The sequence below is a fragment of the Gavialis gangeticus genome, unplaced genomic scaffold (genome assembly GCF_001723915.1).
Source record: "Gavialis gangeticus isolate Ggan-Ray unplaced genomic scaffold, GavGan_comp1, whole genome shotgun sequence".
Taxonomy (NCBI): domain Eukaryota; kingdom Metazoa; phylum Chordata; order Crocodylia; family Gavialidae; genus Gavialis; species Gavialis gangeticus.
This window is the reverse complement of record NW_017728992.1, coordinates 73,362,420-73,382,466: the sequence shown is the minus strand read 5'-3', so window position 1 is coordinate 73,382,466 and position 20,047 is coordinate 73,362,420. Positions and strand designations below refer to the sequence as shown.

The following is a 20,047-nucleotide window of genomic DNA, read 5'->3' as shown; positions in this document are numbered from 1 at the left end:
TCATTTGAGCCCAGTTTTTTCTCCTGCCCAGGCGAGGGGTCGGACTTGAAGATCTACAAGGTCCCTTCTGACCCTACTTCTATGATTCTATGATAACATGAGGGTTGGTTTCAGAGAAAAAAAGTACTGCTAGTTACCTGCTACAATCAATGCAAAAGGAGATTGGTATGATTCAGTAGTTTAGAATGTTTTATAAGGTTTCACATGAGTGGGCTTTCCCAAAGAAGACAAAATTTTGTTTGTGTGTTCTTTTTTTTCTTCCTCTATTTTTCAGGTTCATATGGACAAATAGTAATAACAATTAATAAGGTCATAGCTCTGAAACAGTTTATTTCATCTCACCTGAAAAGAAAGCATGTTGATTTTTTTCCCTTTCACAAAAGGACATCACTTATAAGATGTGTGGAAGAAATGTATCAAAATATTAATTAGACTTTTCTTTTGTTTTCCTAGTTTGCATTAGACAGATGGAATTCTGATCTTTAACAGCATCATGACTCATGAAACTGCTTGTGTACTAAAATGCCATTATTAACACAACAGTAGTTTTCAGCAGTTGGTAATTATTGGCATAATTAAACATTTATCAAGAAACAAGTATTTATCATTCATTAAACTTTCATTAAAAATCCATCTTAGCACAAGCTAGATTAGCCAGCGATTTTCAAGAGATAACTTTTTAACTTCTGGCAGGAACATAGAACATTTTGATAATGAAAAAGTTGTACATGAGCTAATGTTCCAGAAACTGTGAACAATTATCAGATTTCAGATTTAGGGGGCTTATTTTTAAGTATTTTATAAGATCTGGGGAATACTTGGCTCCTTTCTTTGGGGTTTACCAAGTTTGATACTTTCTTAGCAGCATGTCTGGGAAAACAATATTGTTGCCCTTGGCAGTGAGAAGCTAATGCTAAGTATAGTTCATAACTGCATTTACATCATTCAGATTCCCCAAAGCATGAATGGTTTATACATATCGGGACACTGAAATTTACTTTTGTGAATGGAGTTTCTAATATTACCTGCATTCTAGTATTACCAAAGGATGGAAGCCTTAGACTAAGTAGTTGGTGTTGGAAGAGCTTCCTGGTCCTTTTCTTTTTCACATCCTTCTAACAAGGTATTTAGCAGACTTCACAGATTCGTTGGAATCTGAGAGGGCCACACCGTGAGCACTTCTGCTGTGGCCTCAAACTTGCAACCTCTGGGTTGTTAACCATGCACCTCAGTGCCTGCACCTCCCCAGCAGCTTCCTAGTTAATATAACATTTTGTAATACTTCTTGTTTATTTTTTCCTAGGAAATAAATATACTATTATTTTTAAAAGATAGACTCTTTCTACCACTTTAAGGGTTTTTTTTTTCTTTTCTCTTTATTTCTTTCTTTTTCTTCAGAAACACAGTCATGCAAGATTTTTGGAGGCCAGAACAGCACCTACAGTTTGTTCAGTTTTGTTTAATTCATTTAGACTGTAGGCTAATTATCTTCCCCATATTTAAGCAATTAAATTAATTAGTGCAAAATTTGACATACAGAGAAATAAATTTGGTTCACGTTGCATTTTATTTAAATATTTTTAAAAGTTTCCTTCTCAGTTGCTCCTTGTTATTGTCTTTGTAGTATAACAAACTAACGAAACCTGATTATACCTGAAATGTTGTGGCTACTGATTGGTTATTTTACCTTCCAATCCTTTGTTTCTTCTCCTGCTTACTTCTGAATGTTTACTGCTATGGTAGGTTGTTCTACTTAACCCCTCCTACACAATCACTATTCTCCACTAAGTACCAATTTGAAAAGGTTAATGTAAGTTTAGAATGGTTTATGTCTATACTGCAGAGAAAGAAGCAGTATTCAGTAAGTAAGACTGTCTCAGAGAGCTCCTTCACATACATACTAGTGCTTCACATCTTAGCCCATATTCAGCAACTTTGTTTGTGTTTTCTCTTGGGCAAAAAATTTACTGTATCAGTGCTTTTATGTCACAAGAATGAATTGAATTCGTACCCTTTAGTGCAAACAACAATAGACAGAGTGGTAACCTAGTGGAAAACAAATAGACGCCCCGTCCCTTTTGGGGATTCAGAGAGGTTCAGAAAGATGGAGCTGACGGTAGAGAGGTGGCAGATAAAAACAGGCCGAAGCAGGAAAGAATCCTGCGGTCATTTATTACCATGCCATCTTCATAGTGTTTGCTGAACCAAGGTGCAGAGTAATGATTCAGACAAATGATGTTAATAATAATAGCTGGCCCTTTGGCAAAAATGGAATACCTACTACTGTAGCATGAGACCTAATCAGATTCTCCAAAACTTGCTTCAGAAGGATAGGATTTTGTGTCTTCAGGTTTTTCTGACAATTGATTCTCCTTGGATACCTCATCTTTAAAAGAAACAAAGCAATAAGCAATTCTTTCCCATCAAAAGACAAAATGATTCTAAACTTTTATGCATGTAACAAATCTAGTATCAAGATACTGTTTTTGTTCTGGATATGTTATTAAGCTTTGATATAAAGACTATGACTGCCAGAAATGTCACATCTGTGACATGTCTGCAGTAATCAAGGATTGCTTTATCATATCTGTAAACTTTCTGGGGTGTGCTATGGATTTATTTAACTTCAGCAATAATGAGTTCACCTTATACGCTGTCAGTGCATATGGGCATATATGTTTTTACAGATATATAAAGAGAAACAGTTACAATATTAGGCATACATGTATCCCAAGTAAAATTGAAATTCATGTAAGGCAAGAATATGACTTTTTAATAAGCATGTATTGCTAAATCTGTTGCCCTGGCTAATTATTGTGATCCCTTGTTACACATTTGTACATAAAAACTTCCATTAGAATTAACCGTTTTTATATTGTCTGGGAGTTGCACTGCTTTTTGTTGTGTTTTGTTTTGAGTCATACCTTTATTTTTGAGGGATACAGGGTGCAATTATTTTTTATTAGTTGCAGTTCCATTAACAACATAACTAACATCTGTTTTACTCTAAACATCATCAGACTTATTAATTAGGTACATTTTGGCATCAATTTATCACATGCTTTGACACTTTTGATACTTGAAGCATAAGGTATTGTGTGTAATACAAAAATAAATAAATAAATATGATTTGGAGTCACTGTTATACATCATCTGTAGGGGACAATTATGTTGGCATGTGGGAGGTTAATGTACGCACTTTAGATTCCTCTGCTTGATTTGCTGTTTTCTTCTTCATAACTCTAGGTAAACAGTTTGTGCTGCCATTTAATGCACAGGTTAAGTGTAGTTGCAGGCTATTATACATCATTAGAGTAAGTAATATTCATCCATGGAAGAAAGATGGAAGCTTTTCACTTGTAGCCACTTGGACATTTCATTTTTCATCTAGTATGCCACTGCAAAAATTAGTTGTGGCAGGCTTGATATAATTTATAGCCTGGTACCCTGAAATTAAGCAATGAATCACACCATTTTGGCTGATTAGAGTTGATGTATTTTTCCTGATGACATATTTTGTAAAACAATACAGTTTATTCCAAACTTTGTATTACCAGACCTAGTCATTTCACGCTTCAACCTGTGCAACACATTGTACCATGCGCAGTGCATTCTATCACTAGGCTTTCTAGTCTGCTTTTTAACCGTAGTTGCCTTCTGGACTGAACAAAAAGGAAAAATAAAAACAGCCTTTCCTCACTCTTCTACCTTTTTCATTGAAAACATTCCCCATCATCTAGCCAGGCAATTCAGAAACAAAACACAGAATAAACTGGTTCAGTGCAGCTTGACTGAAGGTGCAGTATGTAATGACAGAGTGAGTAGAGACCATTGGATTGTGCCTCAGGCCCTCACACTCTGTATCTGGTCAATAACAAATTTATTACTAATCAAATCCAATAAATAGAGAACAGCATACATTTATTTTTATTTGGCAGCTAGCAGGTCATAGAATAATAATAAAAAAGGTAAGTCAGAAACTGCCATACAGAAGAGTGTACTGTAGCTGATGTGTGCTGCACTTAAAGCTACTGTATATTACAACTAGATAGCCAGTCCCACTGAAACCGTGTTGTATATGTCTGATTACCAGTGGGCATTGTATCCCACTTGCCTGTGGAATATGTTAAGAATGCCAGTTCTTGAGTTTTGAGATTTCTGTTAGCTGAGATATTTTGTGATAGGGAAGAGGTATCACTGTAAAATAGGATCTATAGGTATTAGTGTCAAGAAGAATAATGTCTTGCTTGCCCTTTCTTCTGGGTTATTGCATGGGTTATACAAAGACCTAGATGAGTTAACAGAAAACAAAGAAACTAAAGGGGGTGGGAAGCAACAACATAGCGGAGATATGTGAATTTTACTGTTGCCAAAAATAATGTGAGACTGTTTTCCCCCCAAAGCACTAACATGCATAAAAACACATGACATAATCATTGCAGGCATCTTACACCATGTAAAACTGAGGCAGATAAACAGTGCATGTAAAGCTGACATTCAGCATTTAAACGTATATAAATATAAAATATGAATTTAGCTAAAACTTCTTGATGTTACAGTTCATTGCATGGATGCATTCTGGATTTGAGTGGGTACCACATCTATGCACTAAATATAATAAGCAGGGTTCTTTAATAATATTTAAAGGCCAGTTGAAATGGCCTTATAACAGTGGAATATAAGAATATATATTTCTGTGCCACTGTTGTCTGTACTGTTGTGTGGATTGTGGGGGAAAGCAGACTGCAACATGTAGGAGAAAAAAGCAGCACACCTGCAGGAATCTGATCTACCTTGTTCACACCCAGAATAGGAGGGAATGATTTATTATCTGTCCCTTGAATTTCTCTGAGCGTTCTGTCTAAACTTTAAAAGCAGATTACATTTGCGATTAAACCTTAACAAATGTTGTTTTAACTAGACTGCAATATATGTTATTGACAACAAGCTTTTTTTCCCCTCTGAAAATAACATTGGTGCTTAGGCATGCAATTTACAAAAATGACAAGAAAGGGTGGTACTTTTCCCAAGGTGAATGTGAGTTGACTGATTAGCTGGTATTTTAACTTAGATTCTTGCAAATTACAGACATAAGAAACCCTGCAATTTATATGTACTTTAGAAGTGAAAGCTTTAATCCCATGATTCATGAAAGTAAAGTGGTAATAATTTAAGTACCATATTTTATTTATCCCTCCAAGTTGTCAGCTGATACCAGAAGTATTTTCACTATTTTTGGGTTGCTGCCTTTGGCCACCTAATTGCTTCTTAGGAAGTAAGAGGGAAATTGCTTATATAACGACATGGATTGTCTTTGGCAACGTCAAGCCAAGGCATCAATCAGTCCATCTGGGTAAAATCACAAGCTGACTCCGATATTGCTAAATATTTATACTGTCAAATACACACAGACATCCAGATGAAAAGAGGCATTCATTAGGAATTCTCCAGCTTGTCAGTTTAAAGATGTAGATTAGAGCAAAACCTCCCACTATGGTACTGAGTGCTCAGGAAAAGTCTATATTTAGCTATTCTGAGCAATAAATATCATCATATTGCCTCATTTAGGTAAATAGAGAATAAATATTGTCAAGATGATCTAGAGATAATGTAAACAGATCCCTGTTCAGACTCTATGTTACTAGGGTAAATTCCAGGACATTGATGTGCTGATGATGCTTTTAGGTTTAACCCTTTTTTTTTAATCACATACCCCTCCCCTCTTTGTGATAACAGTAAGATTTTGTTCTTCATAGATTATGAGAAAAAAAGAAAAGAAAAAATTACCTAAATAAAAAAAAACCAAATACCCCAGGTGATTCAAGTTCTAGCTGAATTAATAAACTAATTAGTAGTTCCTCTTTAATATTTTCTTGGTATAGCTAAAGGCTGATGCTATTGGAAAATAAGGATATCTGTAGCAACACTGAGGTTCATTTCAGAGTTTAACATGGGAACTGACAAAGCCCATCAATCAGAAGAAAACATTACAGCTCTTAGGTTAAGGCATAATTTCGACAGTATACCAAGTTAAGACTCAAACTGGAATTTCTTTTACAGCTCAATTTATGTGATAAGATGAGGTAAATATTATAAAATGTAAGCTCTGAAAGATCAGTGCCCTTGACAAAAATTAAGATTTTTGTCCTTGCCAGTGTGCAGCATATATTGCAAAATAAAAATAAATTTGTTTCATTGTATAATGTACACAAAGAAGGGTAGTCAGAAGAATGTTTACCTTTTTGAGAAGGCCCTCACTCTTTACGGTACAATTGATACCGCAGAAGTTGCACACAAGGCGAGTGGTAACTGACGTCAAAGTTTTAGTTAATTGCACTAGACAATTTTTTAGATTAATAATTAACATCTCTCTTTATAACTAAATATCCATAATTAATCAGCAAATCATAATTTGAAGACTAATTAACTTCAAACTCAAATCTTAACACAAAATCCATATTACTATCCAACATCATTAATTACTATAGTAATCAAAGTTATTCCTCGCGGGATTTGAGATAAAGCTTTGTAGGTTTATAAACTAAGCTATTATCACAAAAAACATTTAGAAAGTAGCTTCAAATAGTATTATAGATAACTAAAGTATTAGATTGGATATTTTAACAGGGTTTCATTTTCTCTGTATTACATTATCAATAATCCACTCATTGAAGCTGGATAAGTACCTAATAGAGTACAATTTTTTTCTGTTGCTTGTAGGCTTTTTTTTCTTTTTTTCTTTATGAGGTTACTGCAGTGATTTTTGTCAAAGGATACATTTTTCAGGGCCTTTTAAAATATGCTGCACTTCTTTGTGTCTTTTCCTATGGTGCTAACAGTGCTAGTTAGTTGTTTAAAAAATGAATTAGCAGCAGTGTATACAGTGGGATTATTCACAAAAGGAGAGAGAAAATGAGGATTTGAACTTCAAGAAACAGAGAAATCTAGAACTGTTTGATCCATCAGTGCTAAATGCGAAAATAAGGACAAAAATAGGGCTGTTATGCCAAAAAAACACCCCAAACAAATCTTATTTTAATTAGCATGGACATCACAACTGGAAAGATTTTAAATAGATTCACTTTAATTTTTAATAAACACGAAAGCCAATTGTACCATTGTAACAAACTGAAATCCCTTAGCTATTTTTCATTTAGAAACTTAGGAGTTAAAATTGTGTCTAAAATCCACATTTCAATTATTTTATCACCTAATCTTCCAAGTACGCACATCCGATACTGTTCTTTTGTGTGGCAGCTGTAAAAATCGTAAGCAATTTTTACTGTCAAGAAAACTCTGAATAAATAGAGGCTGTTAACTTAGGCAGATATCTGAGGTTATTTGGTGGCAATCAAGAACTCACAGCACTTCAACTAATGGGTTATGATCAGAAACTGTTCCTAATAGCCAGCTAGACGGATCTGAATATGAAGATTTCTATAATTTTGTTGTCAGCTTGTGATGTACTCTAGTGCTAATTATTTGGAACAATTATGTTTTCCTAATAACAAAAGAAGAAGCAGTGAATTAAGCAGGCTTACCTTCAGATCTTTAGATAACAGTTTAAATGCACTTGCCATTAAGAAATAACATTTCTTTTTCCTGTATGGAACCCTAATTATTTGAGATGCTTGTCTTTTAAAATCTACTTCTTCTACTTCTTTTAAGCATGTTCAATGTGTCAGTTTACACTGATGACTTCAGTAACTAGTATTTTCTCAGTCTTAGGTTTATGCCTGTACCTCCCATAGACTGCTTACTTCATTTGGTTATTCAAAAACCATAATTAGTGCAGTAATTAACATGTGGATCCTTCAAAGGAAGACTGCTAAAATCATGGGACGTCTCTCATCATTCTTACTGATGTATGGATGATAAAGAGACTTAGGTTGAGGTGACAACAGGATTTGTATTATTGCACGTTAACTGAGCTGCAAGGAAATTCAGACAGGACCTTGGTCCATAGAGTCTCTCCTTTTGAAAAAAAGTAATTATCCACACTGTTTCTATAATGTAACTAGGTGTTATCCTGCATTTGCAGCTGTCAAATCATTTGTTTTAAAACCCTTTTTTTATATCTTATGAATACTTGAAAGTTTTGAGTCTTTACACATTATCTCTTAACCAATTACAGAACCGAGGTGCCAAGATGTTAAAAAAAAATAATAATTTAGAGAACCATAACAGAGATATTCTTTCTTGACAACTGATTTCAGATAATTTGTTGGTAATTTTGAGTTGATGCAGTTTACAGTCTTAAAATTATACTCATAGAAAAGGCCAATTTTATACAGTTCCCTAGAGGGGTTTTTTTAATTTTGGTTTTCAAGTAAGTCAAATCTGTTAGGTTTTCAAACCATCATAAATGAGTTGTTCTGCATTTGAAACTGGATGTTTCTCCTGAAAAAGTTAACTTGCATGCCTCTGATACGTCTATAGATAATGTCTTTTAGCCTCAATCTACAATAATTTAAATCAGAATGTTATAGAAATTCATGTTCTCTCATTTGGCCTTTAACTTCCCAAAAGCAGTGGGCCACTTTTTCACGTCGCTTCATTCACTGACACATGCCAGAAAAATTCTGCATTTTACCCTACAGGCAGCCCATGGGACTGGGATGAAATGGCCTCTATGCTTAGGGTATGACTTTATTTGCTAAAGAGGTCATTTGAAAAAGCCCTTAGGGTGCATCTGCCCTTTTGTCCCTCAGACTAGTAAGGGGAAAACATAAAAGAAACTACACAATAATCCCTTGTAGACAGGTGACCTTAAGCCAATTCTATACTGTACAGTTTGTTTCCATTTAAACTCAAAATAGACTGAGAGAAACCAAATTACAGGTCTTATTTTTTAACCCAGACTTGGTGAAAGATTACGACTCTCAAGTTCTTTTTCTGTAATTGGATGTTAAGTAGACACAGGGCTTGCTGCAAATAAAGAATTTTCAGTGTGTTTGTTGCATTTAATTTAATTTTCTCTTGAATGATATAGAGCATATGGGTCATAGGAACTAACAAAAAAAGCGGGGGGGCTCTTGACCCTCTGTACATCAGCACTGCCCCATCGATTTCAGTTAATCAGGTGAGGTTAACTGGACTTACTTATTAATATCCCAGTACTGCAAACAGTTACTTGTATTTAATGTTAAGGCTCAGTTAATGTCAGACTCATTGATGCCAATGGCAGTAGTCACATATGTAAATTACAAATGTATGTAAGTAGTTGCAGAATCAGGGCTGGAAATAAAATGTTGCCATTCTTATTCCAGGGAGATACCTTCTTTAAAGTTGTTTTTCATTTTCTTCTAAGACTTTGGTATTGGTTGATGGAACAGTTCACTGTGCAACTGTGTGCAACCTAAGGTTTGGTTATCACCTCCTAAGCTTTCTTCATTATGAGTTACTTGTAAAGCATTTAATAAGTGTGTTCATCCAATGCTGCCCTATCAAAAGAAATTCTCCACCAAACAGAATAAAATCTCCACCATATTATTTGTCCAAATCAGATAATATACACAATCAACACATCCAGTAGGTATTGTTAAATAGATATCACCACATTTTCTTGCATACCACACACCCCTAGTTAAGACACACACCCTATTTTTGGGAAGGCAGAGTGAACAAAAAAGGTTTTTTCCAGTTATTCCTTATAGAGCAGGGAGAGAGCCAGATCTTCAGCTCGCTTGCCTTCTCAGGGAAATGCTACAGTTTTAACCCTTTCACAGCTGAACTGTCAGGAGTTATGAGCTGCTCAGTCAAAAGCTGAAACTGTAGCAGCTGCTGAATACTGGACTCTGTGGGCAAATCTAGAATTTTGAAAAGAGCAAAAAACAGTCTGCATGACTGTGAAATACAAGAGGAGAGACCAGGAGTAGCTAATTGGTAACAAAATTGCTAAAGAAATGATAGCTTGATTTGTGAAACATCAGGACCATTAAAGAGGGTCATTAACACCTGTGGACTGAAGAAACATTAGCAGGAATCAGGTATATCATACTGAGACATGAAGTCAATCAACTCCCTCCCTGAATAGAAATGCCACTGCTGCTGCTGGGCAGTTGTTTCTAAATGTTGGGTGGAGCAGGAATGAAAGCTGGTTGTAACTATGTCACTGCACCATTGCACCCCCACCCCAATCTGCTTCTGCTGATCTCTACCCCTCCCTTCATGCAGCTGAAGAAGAAAGGGAAGGAAAATAAGCAGCAGCCATTTTACAGTATCTCTATGACTCTGTTTTGGGCAAAAAAATATCAGCTTCTCTGCTTAAGACCAGTTTTGGAAGGCTAATTTTTGGGAAAAGGTGAGTTGTTATATGAGTAAATATGGTAACCCCATTATACACTGCTCATCTGTAGACAGACTTCAAAATACCATTTAATTTATGAACTGAAGTTTTGAATGTATTTCAAGTAGCCTTTCACAAGTGACACCACTAAGCACTGTAATTAATGGATGTTATGTCACTCCCCTGGCATCTGAGTTTTTCAGAGGCTCTTAGTTTAAGTCATTCTGACATAACTTTGAACAAACTTTGATGGAAAAGTGTTCTGAATGAAGTTGTTCTGGCAATATTTAGAAAAAGCAACCATTCTGGTGGATGAAGCAAAATGCTTCAACCGTTCTTCACGCCTAGTAGTCTAAAGGTAGGTTAAAGGAAACAGCTTCTGCCAACCGCTGCAGGCAGTTAGTTACAGCTTTCCCTTTCTGTATCTCAGGAGGAGCTGTAAAAATTGCAGTCAGATCCATATATTATATAAAATAAAACAGAAAAAAGTCTGAAAGCAAGGCAGTAATGCTTTGGAGGGTGATTGTGGTGTCATCAGGCTAATTTTAGGTATACCAGTAGCAGCTCTTATTTTTATAAATATTAGCCTTAATGCAACAGATAAGGAAATAAAAAATAAGAATTTTAAATAACAACCTACATTTTAGTGAGAAAAGTAAGTTATGATCATCAGCTAATCAACATTCAAAACAGCATCTTTTTAAGATCGAATTATTTGAATGGCAAAGTCCAAATAGCAGAAGTATAGTCATTTTAAATGTAGCCAAATCTCCCCTGCCATTATCACACATACACATATGCACACTAATATTAAGTTAACTCAGGTGTTAAACCTCCTTTGCTCTTTAAACACTTGGGATTTTTCTAATGGCTTCTATGCACAAAACACAGACATTCCTTCACATATTCACACCATGTTTGTGCTATCTCCAAAATATTCTCTCTCCTCTTCAGATAATCTTTTGTTATAACATTTATTTTTGTGAGGGAAATAAAACATAGTATATGTAAACCAATTATTTAACCAAATTACTTTGATCACTGGAAACTGACAATTAGCGTTACAGCATCTCAACAGTGAAATTTACACAATAGAGCAGGCTATGATATTCTACATTGCAACATGAGTGAGTGTAGTGAATTTATTTTCTGTAGCAAGAAAACAGAGAGAGATGTGAGGGCTAAGTCCAATTTGATCAACTGTTTTCTTATTCTATATCTCTTCAGCCTGTTATAAGTTAATTGTTTAATTTTTCTAATTGATAGTTAATGTATTGTGACAGCTCTCTTGACAGAGTCCTAGATGACTAATGTCAGCACTCAGAAAATATGCACAGGGGGACCAGCTGATCAGTTAATCAATGACTGCGTTAGAAATTTGCCAAACTACGAGCTGCAAGTTTGATTACTAAGTGATGATCAAGTGTGGGTTGGTCTAGTTACCTGTAATAGTTACCTGTAATTTTAATTTTTCTTCCCTGAGCACATATGCTGTACCAAAGAAATGACAGCACATACAAGTGCACCCACGTGATTGGGTTTGTTTTCAAAGCTTGAATACATCAGCACTTCCATGAAATAGCTGTGCGCTGGAAGAGCATTCTGGGTATTGTCATGCAAATGAGAACACCAAACATACCACTTTGCTTCAAAATTGCACAGCAGTGACAAGCAGCTTTTAAAACCAGAGCTGGCTTTCTCTGAGCTAAGTGGGCAAACCCATATAGACTCTGGGCTGTTTTCAGAAATGAATTCCTGCTTGTAAAGTCCTCATTCCCCATTTCGGTGTTCCACATGGCATCTAATTCATTAACACCAGAAATTTAATTTTGTGCTTCCCTACGCAGGAATTTGGAAATTTAAAAATTTGCATTCTTGAGTCTTCCTCTATGTTTATACATCATATAGCACAAGAGATCCTTAGTCTGGATTTGGGAGGTGTGAGTAATAGCGCTTCTGAAAGTTAGGTTACTTTTTTACATGTGTATGTTTATTTGTCTTTAATAAATAGACCTACTCAAAACTCTTGCAACTTAATACTTTAAATTATAGCAACTCTCCTCCTTCTTCCCCAGCAGCCTTCAGCACTCAGTCTGACAGAAATTCATCCAACCAGCCATGAGCCACAAGAAGACTACTTTTTCCTCATTTATTATTTTGAAAAACACCCTCATACCTTTTCAAAAACCCTATCAACTAGGTGTCTTTTGTAGTATGTGAAAGATCACCACGTTTGGATTATTTTGGAAAAAACTATGAAGCGAGTTCCAGGGAATTGAGGCCTTCACAGAAAATACTAGGCTAGCAGCTCCATTGGTTTTATGTGGGGGGTGTGCCTGCTCAGGCATCTCTGCTGAGTGCATCTGTATAGCACTGTGTCATGTAGGCCAATCCCAGGCTATTTAGGACTTTATAGATCCTAACAACTTAAATTCTACCTGAGCAGGTCACAGATTGCTAGCAGAGAAAAGGATAGGGGATGAGTAAAGTCTTATTTGCTCAACTTTCCATACCAGTTGAAATCAGTGGGAGATTTGCCATTGATTTCAAAGGATCCTGGAACTTTCCCTAGTCTCTGAATGGTATAGCTGTATTTAGAATGCCTTCTTATCTTAATAATAAATGGTCCAGCTCCTGCCTCGTGCAGAACTGAGGATTCATACTGCCTCGTGCAGCTGCTGCAGTCCCATCCGCTCCCAGGCTCTCCATGTACCGTTCAGTGCACTGGCTCCCCAGCCCTGTGCACTGGCAGGCTTCTGCCCCTGCCTCGTGCAGGTTGGGGACCTGTGCTGCCTCGTGCAGCTGCCACAGTCCTGTCCACACCCAGACTCTCTGTGCACCAACTCCCCAGCCCTGTGCACTAATCCGTGCACTGGCAGCTTCTGCCCTTGCCTTATGCAGGTTTGGGGACCTGTGCTGCCTTGTGCAGCTGCCATGGTCCCGTCTGCTCCCGGGTTCTCGATGCACTAACCCATGCACCGTCATCATGGCTCTCTCTGTGGCAGGGCTGGGATGCAGCCGCTTGCTGCTTCTCTTCCAGCAACATCTTCCAGATGCTTCTGGGGCAACTGCTCTGCCCTGCTGGTCAGCTATACCAGCTCTTCATCAGCCCTCTTCATCGTGTCTCATTGAAGCTGCCCATGTGCCGGCTTTTTATTCCTTCTGGAGGCTCTGCCCCCAGATTGGGCGTGGACCAATAGGAAAGTCTGAGGGGTTAGTTCCCTTTCAAGTCCTCTCTTTCACCTCACCCTGGGTCAGGGCAGGGCTGCCTTCCCTTTTCGTTCCCTCTGTCTTCCCCTGATCGGTGGGGGAGGAAGAACTGCCCCCAACTAACAGTCTGGGCTGCCGGTGAGCCCACCAGCCAGCCTGCTACATGTGTACTCAGAATCTAGATTGAGGGGAGCAAACATGAACCTCAGAGGGCAAACATCCATTGCACTAACCATAGCCTAACACTCTCCCAAAGCAGGCTGAATATTTGATTTTTGCTGTCAAGATATATGAAAACATGAAACATAGAGGTATTTAATAAAATTACTGCACTGTTCTTTGATTTGTTTTGCAGATTTATTAACCCCAAAATTTGTAGCCATCATTTCACTGAAACTTAGCAAATGCCCTTCATTTTATTGCAAATACTATATATGCACGAATTGGGTAGATCATGATGCAGAGAACTTTTTATACTGCATCGATTGTGTAGCAAAATAGTGCATCATCAGCAATACGTGCCTGAATGAGGAATGCAGTGCTGTTTTAAATCTGATCATTAAGCAAAGAATTTAATGCACATATGTGATAATTTCAGTGGAAACTTTCAAGCTGAAATGATGTCATCTAACTGAAAATGAAAACTTGTTCATAGAAATTGGACAATGGAGGTTAATGAGATAACCACACTAAATCAGGTTCTAAGTTCTCAAAGGTTCTCAACCTTTTTAGATTTGAAGCACCCCCCAGTTGACTCAAGGCACCCCTCAGAAAATGCCAGCTCTTAGTTTTCACTTGGTTTTTGACTACAGAAAAATAATAGAACAGTTTTTCTGTTGCAAAAAACAGAGAGATCACAACAGATCAGATAGGCATTCCTGTTGAAATCTCTGGGTTTATCTTGTGAATCGTGTTTACACACTTAACAATGCTAACATTTTGTGGTATTCCATGGCACCCTTGAAAGGTTCTCAAGGCACCCCAGAAAATCACTGCTCCAGATGCTGTTTAGCTATAATTCCAGACATCCAGCTTATCAGATAGAACGCTGTTAAATTTACTTCACTGGATTGGTTTGGGACATTCACAAAAATAATTGGCAATCCGTTGCCCTACTGCATCTTAAACCCCTTGTCTTCAAACATGATGCAAAGTGAATGTGGTAGTGGTTTCATAAAAATGAAGCACAGAGTGTGACAGACCCATCTGTGCCAGCTTTATAAAACAAAAGTGCCCAATTTTATCATCATAGCCTTTTGTTCTGCACAATGCTGTTCATGTGATTGTTTTATGAATACTTGCTGGTAGAGTCTGTAAGTCGATTTATCTGCTTCCCTATACTGTGCGACTTGTTCTTAGTTGTAATATTTGCCTCCCCCTACTCTTTCCTTCCATAGTCAACCTGTCTGCCCAAAGAAACCTGACTTACGACTTCCAAGCAACTTCACCAGATTCTGAGTTTAAAGACTTAAGTAATTTGTTTTTGAACTACAGATCAAAAGTAAGCTGCAAAGAAGCATTTAATCAGTTAGAAGAAGCAAGGGTATGGCTTGTTTAAGTCCCAGAATCCATAAACCTGTAATGATTTTATTATATTGTTGTCAGTTTTCATTATTTTCATGAATGGGTATTCCCTGCTTAATGCAGAATATTTGCATCTGATGAACGAATGAGTTTAAACATGGTTTGGTTTAATGCTTCGTGAATTTGCATTCAAATTCATCAGGAGTAATTCTATTTGAAATCACACAGGACTAAACACAGTTGCTATAAATCCATTTGAGTTGCTATGCCAGGATCTGCCCATTAATCTACAGATTTACAGTACAATTTTTGTAGTGTTTTTGGGGGGGCAGGAGGATGGGAGATTAAAGAGAGAGGTGTTATTTGTGGTGACTTGTCCAGAGCATCCAAACATAGGTGTCATTATGGAAACAACCTCATGATAGGAGAAAGCAAATGTGGTTGGCCATAACTTGATTACAGCTGGTAGTATTGCACAGGAAGAAAGGCAGTCTCTCAGGCAGTCAGGTTTCTTGGGCCTTTATACGTTAAAATCAACAACTTGAATTCTTCTTGGAAATTATCAGGCAGTCTGTGCAGATCATGGAGAAGCACTGTGACATACTCCTGGTGTTTAACTTCCCTGAACAGACAACTACCTTCTGTTTTAACATCTGCAAAACTGTATAATACTAGGAAGGGTTGGGGAGATGGGGAAGCTGTATCACTTCAGGTAGTGCTTCCCTTTCCAGGCTTCCCAATGGCTGCAGAGGGTGGCATTAAGAATTTGTTTCAGTACTTACAGGAGAATTTTCATTTCCATAAAGGAAGGCATGTTTTAATGGACCAAAATACCATAAAAATCCTTAATTTGCCACCATTGCATGCTGCTCAATTACTTGATTGGAAAGTGCAAATATCTGTTTCCATAAGTGTGAAATTAGTGATAAGCCCTGAAAGTTTTATCAAAATCACATTACATGACTAGACATATGTACTGAGATACTTTACTGGACAAATCTCCATTACTAAATACACCCTCGTATTTTACAGTGACTCTTTTAGGAAGAATAAGTCCTTAGTCATTAATTTAAATTGATAGTATTTCATATGGAATTCACTGAATGTATTAATAACACATTCATATAGTTGATCTACAAACATTGGCTCAGAGCCTGCACTTGGCTCAGGAGAAATGTGACAGTGCCACATATGTGACTGCCCCCATTGTAAAGCGCAGTAGGTTTGGGAGTGGCCATTGACTGAAGCCCCAATTCAGCAAAGTATTGAAGCCCTTGCAGAGTATTTAAACACATGCGTAATTCCCACTGAAGCTAGTGGGACATACCCAAAGTTACTCCTCTTAATAGGGATGGACTGCTAAATTGCAGTCTGAAAGTCTTCACCACCACCACCCAACACCCTGTGTAATAAGTTAGTGTACTCAGTCCTTTTCATGATGATCCAGTGTCTGCCTCACAAAATACCATGAGCGCAGTTGGTATAAATGAGCACCTATGAAAATCTTAGTAAAAGTGTCAATATTACCTTCCTTGCTTAGGCATATTGGATGCTGAGCTACAGACTGATCATGAGCACAGGATTGTGTCATTGACAGACATTCTTAGGAAATGTGCTCTGAATCTAATGCTGTTTTACCCGTCTTGTGCATAAATGGAGAATTTCAAAATCTCAGGATGACGGTCAGACTCCTTTGAGGAAGGATAGTCTTATGAGTAGGTGCTGGACTTGGACTGAATAGATATGATTATCCTATCTCTGCTGTTTCTTGTGTATCCCTTAATAAACAAAACACATTTTCTCCATTTTAGTTTCCCATCTGTAAAATTAGGATAATAATAATATATTTTATAGAAGTATTTTGAGATTATACTCATTGGTTGCAAGATGCTCAGGAAGTGTAGTGATAAGAGCCACATAATAAGATAAAGAGTACTGTTTTTTAAATGCACAGTTTAACTGCATGTGCTCACACCCCTGAAAAGCAAACTGGTTGTATTTAGTTTTCTAAATGTGGATTCAGGACACTACTTTTAGGCACACAGATGTGAAAGCTTTGCATAAATTTACTCAGTTGTGAGAGAAACACCTCGAAACAATCTCATGTTAGAGAAAAAATTATTAGACCTAACAGATGGACTTAACATCTTAGGTTTCCAGTGCAGTCTTAGTTGCACTGATGAAAACTTTGTCTTTGCAAAATTTCCTTTTTGATCTTTATAAAGAACAAAATCTGTTGTTGAGATAACTGTTCCTGTAGATCCCTTCTGATTTTAAGGGGAGCATCTGAGAGCTTGCCCTGGGGTGTTTCTAAGAAAGTTTCAAGGAACCTCAGAAAATCATGAAATACTGCAGTCTGCATTGAAGGCATACTTATTGAAATCACCAAGTAACTCATAGCTGGAATTCAAAACGGTTGCTTCAGACCTATGATGTCAGTGTATGCTCAGAAAGTCTTTAATCTATGACAGGCTGTAATGGATCATCCTTTACATTTTGTCCATATGTGCCAGGATTTAGAAAATTGTTAGTTCACAGAACCACACGTAGGCAAAAGATTGCATTACTAAAAACTCCTCAGAATTATTTTATGAACTGCAGTTTCCAGGACAGGGCAGCAGTTGATTTTGGAGGTAAAATAATCCGTTGCTATTAAATTTAGGAAAGGAAAATAAATATAGCCATAGGTAGGTTATAACAAGTCCAGATTTAATAAACTGAAATTATGCTGGCAAAAAAATATGAAATTAACATATTTTTCCAGGACCGTCAGTGGAAGTTGTTAGTTTCTCAGCACATTCTGAAAATCAAGACACTTATATAGGCTCCTGGGTTTCTTTTTTATTAGTTTTCTTTGGCTTTTTATTTAATTTTAATTTTTTTATAATCTCTCTTTTTTTTATCCTTTATTTTAGCAAATGCTTATTCTCACACTGAAGTCTTGTATATTACATTTGACTATCTTGTGCCGTATTCCAGCAACAGTTCAGTCTGTTTTTATGAAAATGCAAAAAGCATCCGAGGTCTTCCTACATGTAACCACTAGCAACATAGTAGTGGCATGTAGTAGTCAAATATGTGTAGTATTATGCATGAAGTACTAGTTAGCAGATGTTTTAATATAGATGTACTGGTCAACACTTCAGAAAAATAGTTGTGCTAGTCAATGTGTTTTAAATAACAAGTTTTTAAACACCATTTAGCTCCTAATTAGACAGTCTAAAATCTTTAAACAGAACAATCAACAGTTCAGAAGGAGTAAAGTGGTGTTTCATATGTGTTGTTCAAAATATATTCACTCACATTTTTTCTTGCATATAACACTATATTCTTACTGGCATTTTAAAACACTCCCTAGTTTTCCAGTCTACATAGGGCCTCAGAAGCAATTACTAGCAAGTGGGCGGTGAAATGGCATGATGCCTGGCAGGGGTTGTTCACCAAAGAATATTTGAATGGGAATCTTCCTCTAGGTGATTGACAGTCATCTGAGGAAGCAAGACAGTTAGGCATCATACTAATGAGTGCACTTTAGTTCAGAGGTACATTGTTGACAGAAGTTAATTGGGTAGGTACTACAAATAACATGCTTTGTTTAACAGTAACAATTCAGGAATTTTATAGATTTACTCTACAAACAGTTATAACTCAGATTAAATCATTTAAGTGCTATGCAGTGAAGTCCTACCACCACAGGAATAGTTCCATTTTGGCAGCTGAAAGGTCTAGATAACTTAATGGGCCTTCTCTGAGTCTAATTTCTGTTCTTCACACTGTCCAAATTTTGCTTCAGATTTCAGTTTGAATTCTTTAGTTAATCACTTCCCAAAATCTAATTGTGTCCAGTCTTTATATAGGCAGAGAGTACCCTCCATTCAGGGCTTGTAAACTGTGTTTAATGATCATTTTGCTAAAATAAATGTACTTAAACCTTTTATTCTTTCTAGGTAAGTCAGCCCTCTAATTTTGTTGCTCTTCCCCTTTTCTAAATACCACTTTGTCAAGATCTTTCTCATAAAGTGCACAGAATTGAGTGGCATATTACATATATAGTTGGACCAGAACTGTATACAGGGCGCTTATTAGTGCTTTGCTGTGTGAAAAAATGCCTTTGAGTATGCACTCCAAAATTGCACTATTCTGTTTTGCTGCCATATCACATTACAAACTCGTGTCTAATTTGCTGTCCACTATCACCCTTGGGACTCTTTCTGCATTACAGTTATCAAGATTTTTTTTTACCATTGGATATCTAGTTTTATGTTCCCCAGGTACATTGGTTTGCATTGTCGCAAACTGAATCTCACATTATTATTCTACATTCCTGTTTCTGATTTATTTAGATTCTTTCTGGGTCTTTATTGGTGGTTGCAACCCCTTCCATTTTAGTATAATTTGTTAATTCCAACCCTGTGCTATTTACTCCTTTTAGCTCATCCACAATTTGTGGTGATTTGTAAACGTAAATGAAAATTCTTTGTAGCCAGAAACACTCAGTGTTGTAGCTGAGTACAGACAAGTGAGAATAACCTCAAAGGTCTTGACCACTTGCAGAGTTTCACTGGGCATAGCTTTGCACAGTGAAGGTGAAAGTGAAGTTTTCTTCACTTCCATAGCATGTGATCTTCAAAATTCAGATGTCTTTGTTAGTCAGGCTTAAACCAAGATTTCCCACTGCAGCACCTCTCGTTTCTGCTTTCCTTTTATTTTTCCTAGTGCGTTGCCTTATGTTGTTGAAATGGAAGAAGGCATTTAAGGACCACTGTGTCAGTAGCATGGGAAAATATTCTAAAGTCCTATCAAAACATCAGTAGAATGATCAATCAGATAAACAGTTTGCCCTAAATGCTGCTTGGAAACCCACTGCTTTCATCCATCTCTCACAGGGGATCATCAAAACAGATTTCCCATTGAATTAAAACCTTAAAAGTAATATAGGGGTATATTACACATCCAGATTAAAGCTGGATAAAAAACAGCTGTAGAGTTGTTACACATTTTCAAGCACTAACTTTGTAGCTGGTT

General features: G+C 36.8%; 1 protein-coding gene across 1 annotated transcript in view; it reads left to right on the top strand.

Annotated features, from left to right (window-relative positions):
- The window catches only part of ZNF407 (zinc finger protein 407), a 545,661-nt gene that overhangs the window by 512,043 nt on the left and 13,571 nt on the right, over positions 1-20,047 (top strand).